This window comes from Petaurus breviceps, unplaced genomic scaffold (assembly GCF_028583685.1).
Source record: "Petaurus breviceps papuanus isolate PSGF00001 unplaced genomic scaffold, PetGlider_PUasm1.0 91133, whole genome shotgun sequence".
Taxonomy (NCBI): Eukaryota; Metazoa; Chordata; class Mammalia; order Diprotodontia; family Petauridae; genus Petaurus; species Petaurus breviceps.
The window spans coordinates 90,570,538-90,586,781 of NW_027187419.1; positions in this window are offsets into that span (position 1 = coordinate 90,570,538).

Below are 16,244 nucleotides of genomic sequence, written 5' to 3' on the forward strand. Positions count from 1 at the left end.
GGAGGTAGAGATCAGCCTTTTCAAAATTTTTACCTCATTTCCATTTTGTTTACTGTTTTGTCTACACCAAGTTTAAGATTTTTGAGGGCTTGAGGAAAAAGAGAGTAAAGGGGAGGAATAAATGGACTTTTTTCCAATAGTGCCCAAAGAAGTGGAAGCCAGGAAGTCAATTTTGTGCTACTATATTCCATGAACATATTTGAGTGTACTGGTGTTGTATGGAATGGCTTGATATCAATAGATTCCATTTATCGATTGGAAGCAAGATTAAAACTTAGAAGCACCTAGGATAATACAAGTACCTTGCATTGTTGGTGCTTGGACCTTGGCAAATAAAAGCAGTCCTTCAAAAATCTTGCTGAGATTACCCAAATTTTGTTTCTGGACTTCATAATATCCTTCATATTTCTGGTGTGCTAGTAAACATACCACATAAATATCTACTTAGAGAGCATTAGCTAATAGGTGTAGGTGATGGTTGGAGAGCTTGATTAATTTTTCAATGTCCCTAAATAAGCCCCCAAGATTTAATAAACCTGATACTCTAATCATGGTGTTTTTATGGTAAATTGACCACAGGGTGAAAGAAGGTTGGCTTTAGTAATGGGATACTCCTATTCTCTTGAGTCTCACTTGACATTTGTTTTCAATCTTGTGAGTCGAGACACCCCTCCCCCCCAATCCTATAATTATCTGTTGTCTACAAAATAGGGGATTGACAGGAGAGACTGCTCACCTTTTCATTGTCCAAAAAATTAATTTTCCAGAACCTAAGTCAGAGGTAGACAGTGTTAACATTTTTTCCCCATTTTACAGATAAAGAAGCTAAAGTTCAGACAGGTTAGTTGACTTTCATAAAGTAACAGCATGCATTTAAAATTTGGCAGAGATCATGCAAGATGGGTTCTTCTGACAAAAAGTCCAATATTCATTCCATTGCAAAGTTCTGCTTTTCCATATTCAGGGCCATCAAAGTATCTAGTAGGTAGGTATACAAGACAAAAATAGCTTTGATTTGTAGGTTTAAACAATAATACAGGATAGAAGAAAACAGCTTTAAGAATCTTATACTAAAAGCTCCACATGTGAAATCATCCTCTTTTCTCTTAAAATTCTCATTGCTTTGACATTTTAACCAATGTTTTTGAGAGGATTGTGTATATGAATTTGATATCTGCTATGTTTTTTTTAACAAAAATATTTTTAAATCAATATTTTTAAAATTTTTAAGTCCTTACTATCTAAAAGGTATTATGGCTCATGCTATGGAAAAAAAATAGAAGAAAATGACACAAGCCCTATATTCAAAGAGTTTACAGTATTATATGGAGGATGTTGCATGTGCAAAAATTACTGTAATGCAAGGAATAATATGGTAAGCATGAAGGAGAGTTCAAAGAAAATTGCTATGAGAAGTATTAGAAAAGAAAGATCACTTTTAATTTGAGTTAGGGGTAGAAGGATTCCAGAAGGTTTTAGGACAGAGGTAGCACCTGAGATGGGTCTTAAGGTTGAGATTCAAAATATTGAGCTGGGAGCATTCTAGGCATAGAGAATAGAATGAGCAAAAGCAAAAATATTTGAAGATATAAGATAAGAATGAAAGATCATAAATTATCCAATCTGACTAGAATGTAGAATATATAAAGGGGGAACATAATGTTAGATAAAGTTAGAAAGAAAAGTTTAGATTCTGGAAGATCTTCATCGATAGGCTGTGTTTATACTTCATTTATGAGACAAAGACTTTTAACTCATAAGGTAAGAGTCTAAGACAGAGAAGACACCAAAATAGCATTTTTTTGGAGGGGGAAAGTAGGGCAGTTGGGGTTAAGTGACTTGCCCAAGGTCACATGGCTAGTTTGTGTGTGTGTGTGTGTGTGTGTGTGTGTGTGTGTGTGTGTGTGTGTGTGAAGTGTCTGAGGTCAGATTTGAACTCAGGTCCTCCTGACTCCAGGGTGGATACTCTATTCAGAGTGCCACCTACACCCACCCCACCCTGGTATTTTTTTTTTAAATGAATTTTTCTTTGGAGAAAACCCTTTAAGTGGATTGGTGGATAGTTGTCAGTCTCTAAAAGATTATGGAGTTAGTGGAAGGTAAAGAAGGAAGGATGGCAAGCTGAGACCACATTCCAGAAATATGGCAGTAAAGTGGAGAAGGAAGATAGGACAATAACTTGGGGGAGGAGATCTAGGTCAAGCTAGGTTTGTTTGTTTGTTTAAGTTAAAGGATGCCGTAGAGGTCTGGAAGTCAGACGTTAAGGAGAATTGCCAGTGCATGGGACTTAGCAAGAAGTAAAGTAAAGAGCAGAAGGTCAAGGAGAAAATGATTTTAAAAGGTGAAGTAAAATGTATCCATTAAAGTGCTTGGTCACTAAAAGCATAGGGTGGGCTAGTAGAACTATGACAGAATTGATGGACTGGGAGAATAGAAAGGAATCAATGGACTTAAGGTTACAATGAGAGCAAAAAATCGTGGTTGGGAAGACTAAAGAAGTGAATGAAGTAGAAGGAAAGGAAATTGTGGTCTGAGGAGGGATTTTCAGAGTACAAGGTCTTAGTCTTAGAGAAATTTGACCATCCCATCCTTATAGATAGAAATGAGTAATTGGAATTGAGTTAGAAAGATTATCATGACAGGGTCATTAACATGAATATTATATTTTCCAAGGATGATGGCAGGGAAAAGGAGGAAGAGGAAGTCTGCAAACTAGAGTCCAAGGTCACTGAAAATGGTAGGAGAGTGTCATAGGGGCTGGTGGATTCCAACAGCAAAGATCAAGAGAGTGCAGTATAAGGGGCGGCTAGGTGGCACAGTGAATACAGCACCAGCTCTGGAGTCAGGAGGACCTGAGTTGAAATCCGGCCCAAGACACCTAACATAAAAACTAGCCGTGTTACCTTGGGCAAGTCATTTAACCCCAGTTGCCCTCTAAAAAGCAAAAAAAAAAAAGAGAGAAAGAGAATGTGTAGTGGAAGTGAACTTCCAGATGAGGAAAAGTAATTAATGATATAGGCTAGTAGTGGTATTGTGTTTTGTGTTTTTTATGGAAGACAATTGGGGTTAAGTGACTTGCCCAAGGTCACACAGCTAGTTTTTTTTCCTTTGTGTTAAGTGTCTAAGGCTGGATTTGAACTCAGGTCCTCCTGACTGTAGGGCCAGTGCTCTATTCACTGCACTACCTAGCCACCCCTAGTAGTGGTATTGTGAAGAAAAGAATAGGCCAATTCCCTAACCTGTTGATAAGGGAGCACTAAAAGAAGGAGGCAGCTGGCCCTTTAAAGGGGTTGTACTTAGAGGAAAGGGAGTCTTCTATTAACTTGAGGTGAAGGTGGTACAGGAGAGATTAAGAATGGAATATTTTAAAGGCCAGAACACAAAAGGTATGTAAAAGGGTAGGGCGAAGGGCAAAAGCATAGGACAAATATCTTGAGTAAGGGTAGAGTTTGGGTTAATATGATATCTTTCACATGTGATATTCCATCTCCCATCTCCATGCTTTTTTTCCCAGGTTATCCCTTATGCCAGGAATGTACTCCTTGCCTACTTCTGCATTTTAGAATCCTTGGTTTCCTTCAAAGCTCAGCTTAACAATAATCACCTCTTACATGAGGCCCTCCTTAATAGCCCCAGTTGCTAGTGCCTTCCACCAAATTTATTGTGCATTAATTTTTGCTTATACATACATACACACAAACACTTGAACATACAGACACATGGCTCCCCTGATAGAATGTAAACTCCCTGAGGGCAGGAACTCTTTAGTTTTATCTTTGTATCTCAACTACCTAACATAATGCCTGTTGTCTACTAGGCATTAAATGTCTGTCTATTGATTGATGAAATATAGGGAAAGGTGGCAGGGACATAATAGCTCTCCTTTATAAAAGGATTTAAGGTTAAGAAAGGGCTTTTCCCTTAACACTTTTTTTTTTGCTTTTAGGAGGGCAATTGGGGTTAAGCAACTTGCCCAAGGACACACTGCTAGTGTCTGAGATCACATTTGAACTCGGGTCCTCCTGACTTCAGGGCCATTGCTCTATTCTATTGCATCACCTAGCCACCCCTCCCTCAACACTTCTAGGAGACAGAAAAGCAGGTGGTCTAGATCACTGATTTTTTTTTTGCACTTAATAGTATTTTATTTGTTTTTACAAATACATGTGAAGATAGTTTTCAACACTGATTTTTTGTAGGATTTTGAGTCCAAAGTTTTTCCATCACTCTCTTCCCTCTCCTCTCCCCAAGACAGAAGGCAATTTGATAGAGTTTATACATGTATATGTTAAACATATTTCTATACTTAGCTGACTAATTCTTTTTTTTTAAGCAATTGGGGTTAAGTAACTTGCTCAAGGTTACACAGCTAGTTATTTTTGTGTGGGTGCCGAGTATCTGAGGCCGAACCGATTCCAGATCTTCCGACTCTGGGGACAGAGCTCTTACTCACTGCACCACCTGGCTGCCCCTAGATGACTAATTCTTAACATTAATTTCTCTATAATTCTTATAAGTTTATCTCTGCCTCTCTCTGTGGGCACACATGTGTGTTTATGTGTGTGTGTGTGTGTGTGTGCGTGTTGAGGAAATGTGGACTAGTGAATAAAATCCTAGACTTGGTGTCATAAGACATAGGTTAGATTTCAACTCCATCACTTATTAGCTGTGTTACTTGAGGGCAGTGACTTAATCAGTAGGAAGGCCGTTCTTCTCACCTGTAAAGTGGGGATTACAGAACCTGCATTTACTGCCTCAGAGGGTATTCCTATGAGGCTAATGCATAGAAAGTGCTTTGGGAACCTTAAATAACAACTGTTAGTATTATAGTACACCTTGAAGATGTTTAATAGTAGAACCACCCTGGATCCAGAGATAATAGCCTTTAATAATAATATTTTACTTTTACCGTGATGTTTCAAATACAGTATATAACTTGACCTCAACACCTTCCTGAGGTATTATCATCCCCATCAAAATGTGAAGGAACCAATGAAATATAGAGAAGCAGATACCTATCTATCTATCTATCTATCTATCTATCTATCTATCTATCTATCTATCTATCTATCTATATACACACATATGCATATCTATTAATAAATAGCAAGTAAATGACAGATTCTTTGTTTTTTGTTTTTTCTTTTTTTTTTTTTAAAGCAATCGGGGTTAAGTAACTTGCTCAAGGTTACATGGCCAGTTATTTTCTGGGTGTGGTGCTAAGTATCTGAGTCCAGATTTGATCCCTAGGTCATCCTGAGACTGGAGCCAGTGCTCTTACTTGCTGAGCCACCTGGCTGCCCCTAAGCAACTGGGGTTAAGTAACTTGCTCAAGGTTACATGGCCAGGTGTTTCTAGGTGGGTAATAATTGTCTGAGCCCGGATTCAATCCCTAGGTCATTCCGACACTGGAGCCAGTGCTCTTACTCGGTGTGCTACCTGGCTGCCCCTAAATGACAGATTCTTGCTTAGAGTACAGGACCTCTGATTTCTAGTCGAGAATTGTTTTAACATTACATTACCTTTGTGTGACTCACTCCTCCTTCTTGCAGCTCCTCTCTTAATTCCACTTAAGATCATGAACTTAGAACTGGAAGAACTTATAGAGGACATCTAGTCCTATCCCTTCATTTTTTTACATGAAGAAATAGACGCAGGGAGGTTAAGTGTCTTGCCTCAACATTATGCAGGTAGGAAATTTTGGAGGCAGGATTTGAACTCAGATCCTTTTAATTCTAGTGTATCATGAAATTGATTTATCTCTTTTCTATGTAGTTCTATTTAGTTGAATGATGTAATAAGAGTTTCACTGTTCTATTCTTTACCAAGCAGCCATAGACCCAATTAGCTGGCCAGATTGTTTGTATCACAGTTCAAATTTTAAATTAATATAATTAATAAAAAAATCTGTACTAAAGCCTGATGGAGCTTAAGTTAAATATAAACTCTGGCAGATCTATTCATATTAGAAAAGCTTTGAATACATTGATCAATACATGTTCTGTTGACTGAGGACCAGACAAGGTAAGTTCCTAGGTGCTCATCTCCAGTTTGGTTATAGGGACATAAAGTGTTCTGGGCAAATCAGCTCTCAAAAACTATCTTCTTAGTTGTCTGGGGGTTGTGATTTGCATCAGTGGAAAGATGTGCCTATGCAGAAAAAAAAAAACTTCAGGTTATTGGAGTATTGAACTATTAAAAAGTGGTAGGCACCTATGGTATATCACACTATGAAAAAGGCTCTGACCCTTCTTTAAAGAATCTTATGCCCTAAAAATATAAACAATATAGGTAAATGAATTCTGAAATAAATACATAATCCAATTACATTTGGAGAAAGGTAAGTCCATGACAACATAGCATCAATATATATGAAGCAAGTCAGGATAAAATATATAAAATGTTATAAAATTTCTAAGGTTGAATTTCAAAATAATAAATAAAGATCATTTCTGGAGCCAATTCAATTCTATATCCTATTTTATTGCATTTGTCTTCCGTTTTTTATTACTAAGGATGAGAATAGTGTCTTTGTCTCTTAAGAGTTCATCAACCCTTCTGCTTCTATTGTACCTGAGGTCACAATCCATTGCTGTAGGGCGGATTATGATGTCACAGAGAATAATGACTTCAGCAGAGGTAAAAATGGCAGGAGCAGGCAGACTCAATAAACAACTTACAAGCTGGTTTTCAGGCAAATCTTGGCAACCTAAAAGAGTGAAGCAAGAAATGACTCAATAATTTTTCAAGCTAAGATACTTTACTTTGGAAATGTTTTTAGCAAAGGAAAAAGATTAAGATTTTTTAAAAAGACAGTTAAAAATTTAAAAAGCAAAAAATGGGTTATATTGAAACATCACCTTCTAGGATGAATGATTATGCTAGTAACCCCTGCAAATCCTATACCTGAGGAGGCATTCCACTGTTGGTTGTTTCTTATTTTAACAAAACCCTTAGGCCATTTTGAAACTTTGGTAGCATGTTGAGAAAAGCAGTTGGCACCAACAGGATCTCAAAGCTTACATAGCCTATATTCCTAGCTTCCAGAATATTTAGCTTATTATGACCAGACCAGGGCTTTAGGGAACTGGCAACCAATGAGCTCTTGTCAGATGACAGATTTCTTCTGAAATATCTCTGAGGATCAAAGAGAAACAACCTTCCAGGGGGCATAATCAATAGAGTGCCAGAGCTGCAGTTATGAAGACATCATCCTGTGCTCAAATCTGGTCTCAGACACTTACTAACTGTGTGACCCTAGCCAAGTCACTTAGTGCCATTTACCTCAGTTTCCTCATCTGTAAAATTAAAAGAAAATGGCAAACCACTCCAGTATCTTTGCTAAAAAACCTCCAAATGAAGAGTCAGAGACAACTGAAATGACTGTCCAACAGCAACAGTCAGAGTTCCTGGAAATCCTAGACTTATCTTAGGAGTATCTCAAAATAGATGTACTATTTTGAATGTAGGTGAGAGAGGACCTTTTGGAGATTTCCAGAGGATACTTGATTTTTTCAATCTGAGGTTAATAGTAGCTAGACTTTCTTAAGAATCCATGTTGTTATTTTTTTTCCTTCATTCAAACCATAATAAAAAAAAACATAAATATTGTGCCTGAATACAAAGTCTTTAAACTAGACAAAACAGATATGGTTAAGGAGGAACTGAAGGCCAAGATGACTGAGGAGATAGTAAAGAATGCTTAGTTGTTTGAGATGAACATAACTCTCCAGGTCCAGACGGATCACACATCAGTATACTCAAGGATTTTGGAGAGGTGATTGCAGAATCTGTGGGTAATATAAGAAATCACAGAGAATAGGAAAGCTATAAAATGTGAAGGTTATATTACATGACCACAAAGGTCCTTTCCTGTTCTATGGATCTATTAGGCCCCTTTGTTGGTATGGTCCATATGTCATGCCCTATTGGCCACATTTTCAATCCATATATCTTACCTTGCTGGCCACATCTTTATTTTTTCTTTTCTTCCCCCAACCCCCCTCCCCTCCTTTTAAAAAACAGTTAAAAAAAAAAAGACAAGCCAAAAATCTGACTTGGACTGAGAATGCTGGCCCGAGCCATCTTAGCATCTCCATGTCATTATTTAATTAGGATAATTTCCCTCCAGAATGGTTCAGACATTTTTACCATCTCTTTTGGCAGAATGCATTAGCTTTGTAGTTGACCATAAGAAACCTCTCTATCCTGCAATTTCCTTGCTGCAAAATTGGGATACTTGGTCCCCACTTGGGGGCACTGAAAAGTTACATAACCTATTACAGAAGATTTCTCACTCTGAAGACAGAGAAAATTCATTAAATATAGCAGAAGTGAAGGGATTTTTTTTGCCATCTGAAAATCATTACTGATTTCCTGCTATCCACTCTTTCTCTTCAAAGTAAAGCCCAGTACTGCTCATTTCACATTAAGGTGGTACTTAAATAAGGTCAAAACAACCAGTTGGTTCATTTTTACATTATTTTTGTTAAATCAACCAAATTTATTAGACTAGATGGTTTTTGTTATGGTATTATTTTATTAAGCTGGGAATTAACCTTTAGCCAAATATAAAATACAGAGGCCCTTTAGAATTGAAAGTCATATATTTGGCATTCACAATCACTAGCACAATGATTACACTAGCACAGTGATAACACTAGCTACCCAACATCCCATTTGAGGCAGATTTACTTTTGGGACAGAATACAGTGTCCCAAAAGTCTTACTACTGTGTTAAGCTCTAGTTCCAGAAATACAAACGCTACAAATTTACAAACAAAACAAACCCTATAATTTGAATGTTAAATCATTTAAATTTCTTTTATAGTTAGGTTTCTGAATTAAAAAAAATATTTTAACTTTAATAAGACAGGGCACACTGTCACTAGGCATTGAATGTACTTTCTCAGACCAGAGGATTGATAAAGGAAGTCTTCTTGCATGGCTAATTTGATTACCTTATCTATCTCCATTAGACTTTTTCTTGTGGGATCATTTAAAAAAACTATTACATATGCATCAAACATCATTTTGGGGCTGATCTTAAGACTAGAATTAGAAATGTAATCCTGTCATTCTCTGAGTGATCATAGCTGATGAAGTTTTTGGAAAATTTAAAACCTGACTAATGTATAGTACAAGACAGTGGCTGTGTCAAATTTTAATAAGAAACAATATTATAAAGATTTAAATAACTTTTCATTTTTTTGTTTGTATCATTTATCCTTCTGTAAAGCCAAATATGAGCAGCTTTCCAGAAGACTGCTTCTGTGAATAGCTTTAAGGTTCTGATCACTTAGTATAGTGAACTCTCTATTCAGCAGTAAACTAAAGCAAAACATTCACAGAAATCAAAGTACAGCATTCACAATGATATAACATAGCAACTTATCACTAAAGTGGTTACATAGTTTTCACCAAAGTGGCCACATAGTTTTAAGCAAAAGATGTCATTCAGTAAGTCCTTAATTCAATCATGTTTAAGGAGCAAGCCTCCTTAAAGGACACAAAGTGCAAAGGTCAAAGTTCTCCACCCTTAGATCATATTGTCTTAATCTCTCAGTCAACAAGTCTTCTTTCTTTTTGATTGGAGATTAGTTTCCAATCATCCTTAGCTCAATCATCCTTAAGAGGTACAAAGTAAAAGAGTACAAAGTTTTCCCACCCCTAGGCCACAGTAAAAAATGATCTTCTCAGTCAGCGCTAAGTACCCATGGAGAGGTCTTTTCATCTTGACTTGAGGCTGGTTCTCAGATTCCATGGTTCCTCTTCCATGGTCCCAGTTTTTGCCTGAATTTACCCAACTGCCACCTGCCTTCAAAGGTAAGCAGCTCTCATCTCCTTGTCCAGTTCCTCATTCAGTTCCTTGTCCAGTTCCTGTTTTATATTGAAGCTCACAGTGTCCAGTCCACCTCGAGTCCTTAACAGTTTCTGTTTCTGAGAAGACAAAGCTTAACAGAGTCACAATAACATTCATGCACATTGCCAACACCATCATCAATTCACTTTCTGCCTGTGAAATCAACATAGACCCTCAAACAAGGTCTAAGAAATCAACACAAAACAAACCCACAAACAAGATCTGAGAACTCAGCACAAATCATCAGGATAGTCCCAGGATCTCTGACCCTCCCCCCCCACTCCAGGACTTCCATAAACAAACAACAAGAAAATCCTCTTTCAGGGCTTCCAGTAAGGTCCCAGAGCTTCTGTACAAAGTATCACAAACAAAAATCAACACAAACAGAACAGACAAACAGAGTGCCTGGCCACCACAAAGTTCCCCTTCTCAAGTCTGTTCTTTCCCAGCTTGGGCTTCTCTTTATATATGGTCATTAGTGCCTCCCTGTTCCTGTCTTTGGTAAGTCCCTCCCACTGTAGGTTTCACAAGTTCAGTTTCTTAACAAAGACTTGATATAATCGTGGGCAAGGCTCAAAAGAAACTTGAACTAAAACAAGGTGCTAAATAATTAAAGATCTGAAACAAGATCCTAAGTACTTCTTTGCTTGCCATTACACCTTCTAAAGTTCTTAAACTTAAAATTGTGCTAAGTTTAATGAGATACCCTGTATATTTGGTATTTCTGAGGATGCTGTCATTTTGGAGGTGAACCATCCCACAGAGAATTCCTTAGGAATGATTGTACAATGTCCATCTGGAGGACCTACAGGTGAATTGTGGGGACAATAGTGCCATAGGGAAGAAGCATGAAAATACATTTGTTGGGAGAAATCTCTCCCTTTTAAATATTGGCACCCTGGAGTTAAGACCCATTTGCCCCATACTAGTTATAACTCTGATCATAAAATTTTGCTATTGAGTTGCAACCTAAAAAGCTGACCAACTAACAAATATATTTTGAATTTGAACTTACTTAAGCAATTATCCTCTAATGTAACCCTTGGGTAGGTTTGTGCTCCCTGTAAGCAAATGCATCAGGAAAAGTGGACTTTGTCTGGAAGGCTCTACAACAACAAAATCTTATCCTCTGAGATTTATGTTTTAAGGCTCCTGTAGTACCATTCATGAGTTGGGCATCTCTTGAGAGATACAAAAGCACACTTTGTGCATTCCCACATAATTTTGCCTTAGTAGTTTTATACATGTAGAACAACTTCAGAAAGGGCATCAAGTATGACCTTGAAATAGGAAGCCATCACAAAAAGAATACCAAGATTGAGAAACAAAGGTGGAAGGGTTAAAGATTGATTGTATATATAGAAACCATTGGTCATCTTGAACATCTCCCCCATCAGCTATCTCTATAGATTTCTGTCTAGCCCATAAAAAGCTGAAGTTTTCTAGGAGCACAGGTTGTGATATTTATCCCTCCAATTCCTCCTTGTCCCGTCCTAGACACTAGTGGTGACTCTGCACATACTTCTCAATATATTAATATGCTCATTCAATACAAGGAGCATTTTTTTTACACTGGGCAAACTAACATGGAGGATGAGGAGGCACATATGATCTGGTCTCTGAATAATCCTACAATTTCATTAGGGAAAACTCATATGTAGTGTTATAGTGGTCACGAGTTTAAAGATGGTAAGGACTGGGATAAGTGAGGCGCTTGGGAAGGGGGTAGCTCAGATTCAAGGAAACGAAGTAGAAATTCCTGCACTTGTACTTACAATAACCTTGCTAGCTTTGTTTTAAGACTATATATTATTGTAAGCATGTTATCTAGAGGATATAGAGGGAAACTAGACAAACATAAGGAGTAGGGTCTTTGATCTTTGGGGCTGATGTGTGGTATTCCCCAGATACTAGCAGGAAGATTGATAGTTATGAGGACACTCAAATGCTTATCAGGTTAAGGGAACCCAACAATTAACTGGGTGCCCCATATAATTGAATGTGCAATAACACTGTTGCCAATTCAAAGGCAATCCTTCCTTCACAGATGGAACTTGAACTGGTCATATATGAGGCTATGCAAATTACAGTAACAACCTCTGAGACTGATATTTGAGTAACATTTGGTGAAGGGTGAGTGATGAACAAACATGAGGCAGAATATCCAGAAATGAAGTTGGGCCTTTATATGCATTTATAGCAACCCTCTACCTTTTAGCTGGATAATTCATGGATTCCTCTCAGTCATTTCAAGACTCATTGGTCATGAGAAAAAGAGTGTCTCAGCAACATACATGGAATGTAACTGCACACAGTAGTGTATAATAAAATGCTAAATGAATGTAATCAAGTGCCAAAAGCATGGCAGAAACTGAAATGATATTGGTGGACAGGAGGGAGACAGATCAATGTTGGCCTCCATATAGGTTTCTTGATGTTCTTTAATGAGTCTTTCCCTTTTCAGATCTGTCCTTGACATGCACTGTAACCTGATAATCACTTGTCTAAAAATGATGGCAGGGGAGTTTATATGGTAATATTTGACTTCCCTTTTCTTGCATGCATTTCAAATCTTATCCTTTCTATAGGTCCCTTACTCTTTACCTTATAGGTAGAAAAGTTATCTAGTAGTTAGAGTACTGGTCTTAGAGTTAGGAAGACCTGAGTTTGAATCTTGCCTCAGAATTCCTAGCTATGTGTGACTGGGCAAGTCATTTAAACTCTCAGCCTTGATTTCCTCATCTATATAATGGAAATAATAATAATAGCATCTATCTAATATGATTGTTGTGGGGATCGAAGGCAAACCTTAAATTACTAGGTAAATGTTAGATATTATAATTTTTTATTGATCTTTCCATAATCCTTCCCTTATCTCTTCTACTTCACGAAGTTTTAATCACCAAATTTCCTGAAAAAGTTGTTTATACCTTATGACTTGATTTCATCACCACTTACTCATTAACCCTTTGCAATTTGTCTTCCATTTATACTACTCTATTGAAATTGCTCTTTCAAAGGTCAATAATTATCTCCTGGATGCTATATTCAAGGATCTCATTTAAGTTTATATTCTCTTTGATTTCTCTTTAGATTACAACACTTTTGAGTACCTATTGCAAACACACACACACACACACACACACACACACACACATACATTGGCTTCTGAAAGAATCCACTCTTTTGGGTCTGTTCCTGTCCTAACTCTCTAACCACTCCTTCAATGAATCTTCTTCATCTTTCTTATCCTTTTATATTCTTCAGTGTTTTGTCCTAATCCCTCTTTTCTTCTCTCTTCTTATTTTTCATGATCTCATTTGCTCCCATAGCTTCAATTACTCTCCATATGCACAATACCCCAAAATTTTTAGCCCTAATTTTTATACTATAAATTAATCACTCCATTAAATCCTTAAACTTCACACATGCATCTCCAACAGCTTGTCTTCATCTGTTTGTTCTACTATCACTTCAACCTGAATGTCTATAGTCCAAAATGATCATTATGTGAAATCTATTGACTTCTTCTGACTATGCCATTTCTGTCTACGGCATGACTATTCACTCAGAACACAGAAATTAAAATTGAAAACTTTGGTATTATCTTGAATTTCCTTCTCTTCTTCATCTACTATATCCAATCAGTCACCAACTCCTAAGACTTTGATTTCTACAGTAACCCTGTTGCTATCCCCATCTCTCTATTCTGAATATAATCATGCCCATCCAGGATTTTATTACCACTTGTCTGAACAATTGCAAGTCTTGACGTCTCTTAACTCTTTCTTTCTTCCAATGTATCTCTCATATTGCTGCTGATTTACTCTTTCTTATGCAAATCTCACTACTTTGCTCAAAACTATTGACTGGATCTCTAGTACCTCTCAAAAAACAATCTGTCCAGTCTTATGTTAGCATTCTTATACCTATGCAACATACTCCAAAAGAAAAAAAAAAAGAAACCTAGATTGTCAGTGTCTCTCATACTTGGCTTGAGCTTTCCCTTCTTTGTGACTTTGGTCATGCTGGAATATGTCCTTTCCTTTCTTTATGTATTGATATTTAAGGCTCAGCTAAAATTCAATCTTCTGCATGTGGTCTTTTCTGGTATGTTTTGGTTAGTAACCATCCTTTTCCCCTAACTATCATCATAGCTAATACTTGGTTTATGTCTTTTTATGAAGCAATCAGGTATTTTTTAAGTTGTAGATATTTGTGCAGGTGTTTTATGATTATTAGATTATGGGCTTCATGAGGATTGGGGATGTCTTATTCGATTTTGTACCTTTCTCCAGTATGTTGAATAGATCTTCTACAGGGCATTGCATAGGTTTGGAAAGTTTGGGGGAGTTGTAAATTGCACTAGTAAAGCACTCCTACAAATAAGACTGGGGATCCATTAACATGGATCAAAGCACTTTTCCCCCAGAGCTTAGTATAAAAGCAGAAACTTAATTTGCATTTGTCAAAGTTATCAATATTTATTAGAGAAAAGTTCATGGAAGATGTGGCACTTGTTATTTTCCAGATTTTCCAGGGGCTGAATTTGGTAGGTGGAAAGGAGAGGGGAAGTTACTTCTAATGGGGGAGACATTAGAAGCAATGGTGAAGAGAATGAATATGGCAGAATTAGAAACTACTGATTATGACTATCCAGTTGGAGAAGATGATACTTCTTAATGTGTATAGGAGATAAAGTTAGCTATTTAAGTGGAAGCTAGATGGTGGGAAGTCTTGAATCCAATGATGATAATTTATAAAGTCATAGTATTATAGACTATTTCATCTGAAAAAGCCTTTGTTGAACTCCATCCTCAAATAATCATCATATTATTATATTTATGCATTTTATCCCCATCCAGAAGAATGTAGACTTCTTGAGGACAAGACTTTTCACTTTTTTAAATTTTGCATCCCTAGTGCTTAGTGAAATATCTTGCACACAGAGGACTCTTAGAAATACCTGCTGGATTGGATTGGATCCAAACCAACCCTCTTCTTTTTCAAATGAGGACATCATTTTTATAGCAATAACTCCCTCGTTAGGCTTTGGTTTTTATTGGTCCTATTGTTATTCATGCACTCGATAATTTAAAGCAGCACAGAAGCCAGACTCCTTAAGTAATGATGTTCCCATACTTTATTCCCATACTCATTTACTTTTATTATTTTTAGGTAGATTACAATGCTATAGGACATTCTCATTGAAGAAACTTCCTTTATCAAAATAGATGCAACTGCTACATAATTCTCTGTTTTAGAGAGTGACCCCAGAGCACTGAGAGATTAAAAGTCTTGACCAAAGCAGTGCAGACTGCTTTGTATGTGAAGGAAGATTGAACTCTCATTTTTCCTGACTCCACCATAGCCAGCTGCCTCTTTTTTTCCCCATTGAGTCACAACACAGGTCTTGCATGACTAGTGGCCTGACTAGGTGAATCATCTCTCCAGTTTCACCTGATGTTTTAGTTCTTGAATCCTACAAAAGAGTTCCCTCCCTCAAGAGTTCTTAAGACTCTCAAACTTAGCCAAATGTTGCTAAATGGTGTCAACTTAAAATGATGACACCTGTTTTGAGGATCGAATGTTTATGAGTTGATGATATTAGTTGTATAAAATTATAAGTATTATTTTTAGACTGCCCATAAGGACAGGAGGATGGGGGGAGAGAGGTAGCTGCATAGGTAATTGTCATCTTTTTACTGTCTTAAAAGTTCATGCTTGCTTAATTAACCCAATGAATTCCATAGTAGAGCATTGAAGGCAGAGATTTCAATACTGCTTATATTTCATGAGACAGAGAGGGAGGGAGGAGGAGAGAGACAGAGTCAGAGAGAATCAGAGAGAGAGACAGAGACAGACATGAAGAAAAAGAGAGAGAGACAGATACAGAGAAAGACACAGAAAGACAGAGAGATGAAAGAGGAGGGGAGAGAGAAGGGGGGAGTGAGGAAGGGAAAGAGAGAGAAAGCAGGAAGGGAGGAAAAGAGGGAGAGGGAGAGAGAAAAGATTAGGAGAGAAAGGGGAGGGGGAGAGAAGGGAGAGAGGTAGAGAGAAAGAGAGAGACATAGGGGGACACAGAGAGGGGGGAGGTGAGGGAGGGAAAAAGGGGGTAAGGGAGGGAGGGAAAGAGGGAAAGACAGAGGGGGGAGAAAGAGGGAAGGAGAGAGAGAGAGAGAAAGAGAGAGAGACAGAGAGAGAGAGAAAGAGAGAGAGTAATAGAGAGAGAGACAGAGAGAGAAACAGAGAGACAGAGAGGCAGACAGAGAGAGAGACAGAGAGAGACAGACAGAGAGACAGACAGAGAGACAGAGAGAGAGACAGAGAGAAAGAGAGAAAGACAGAGAGATGAAAGAGGAGGGGAGAGAGAAGGGGGGAG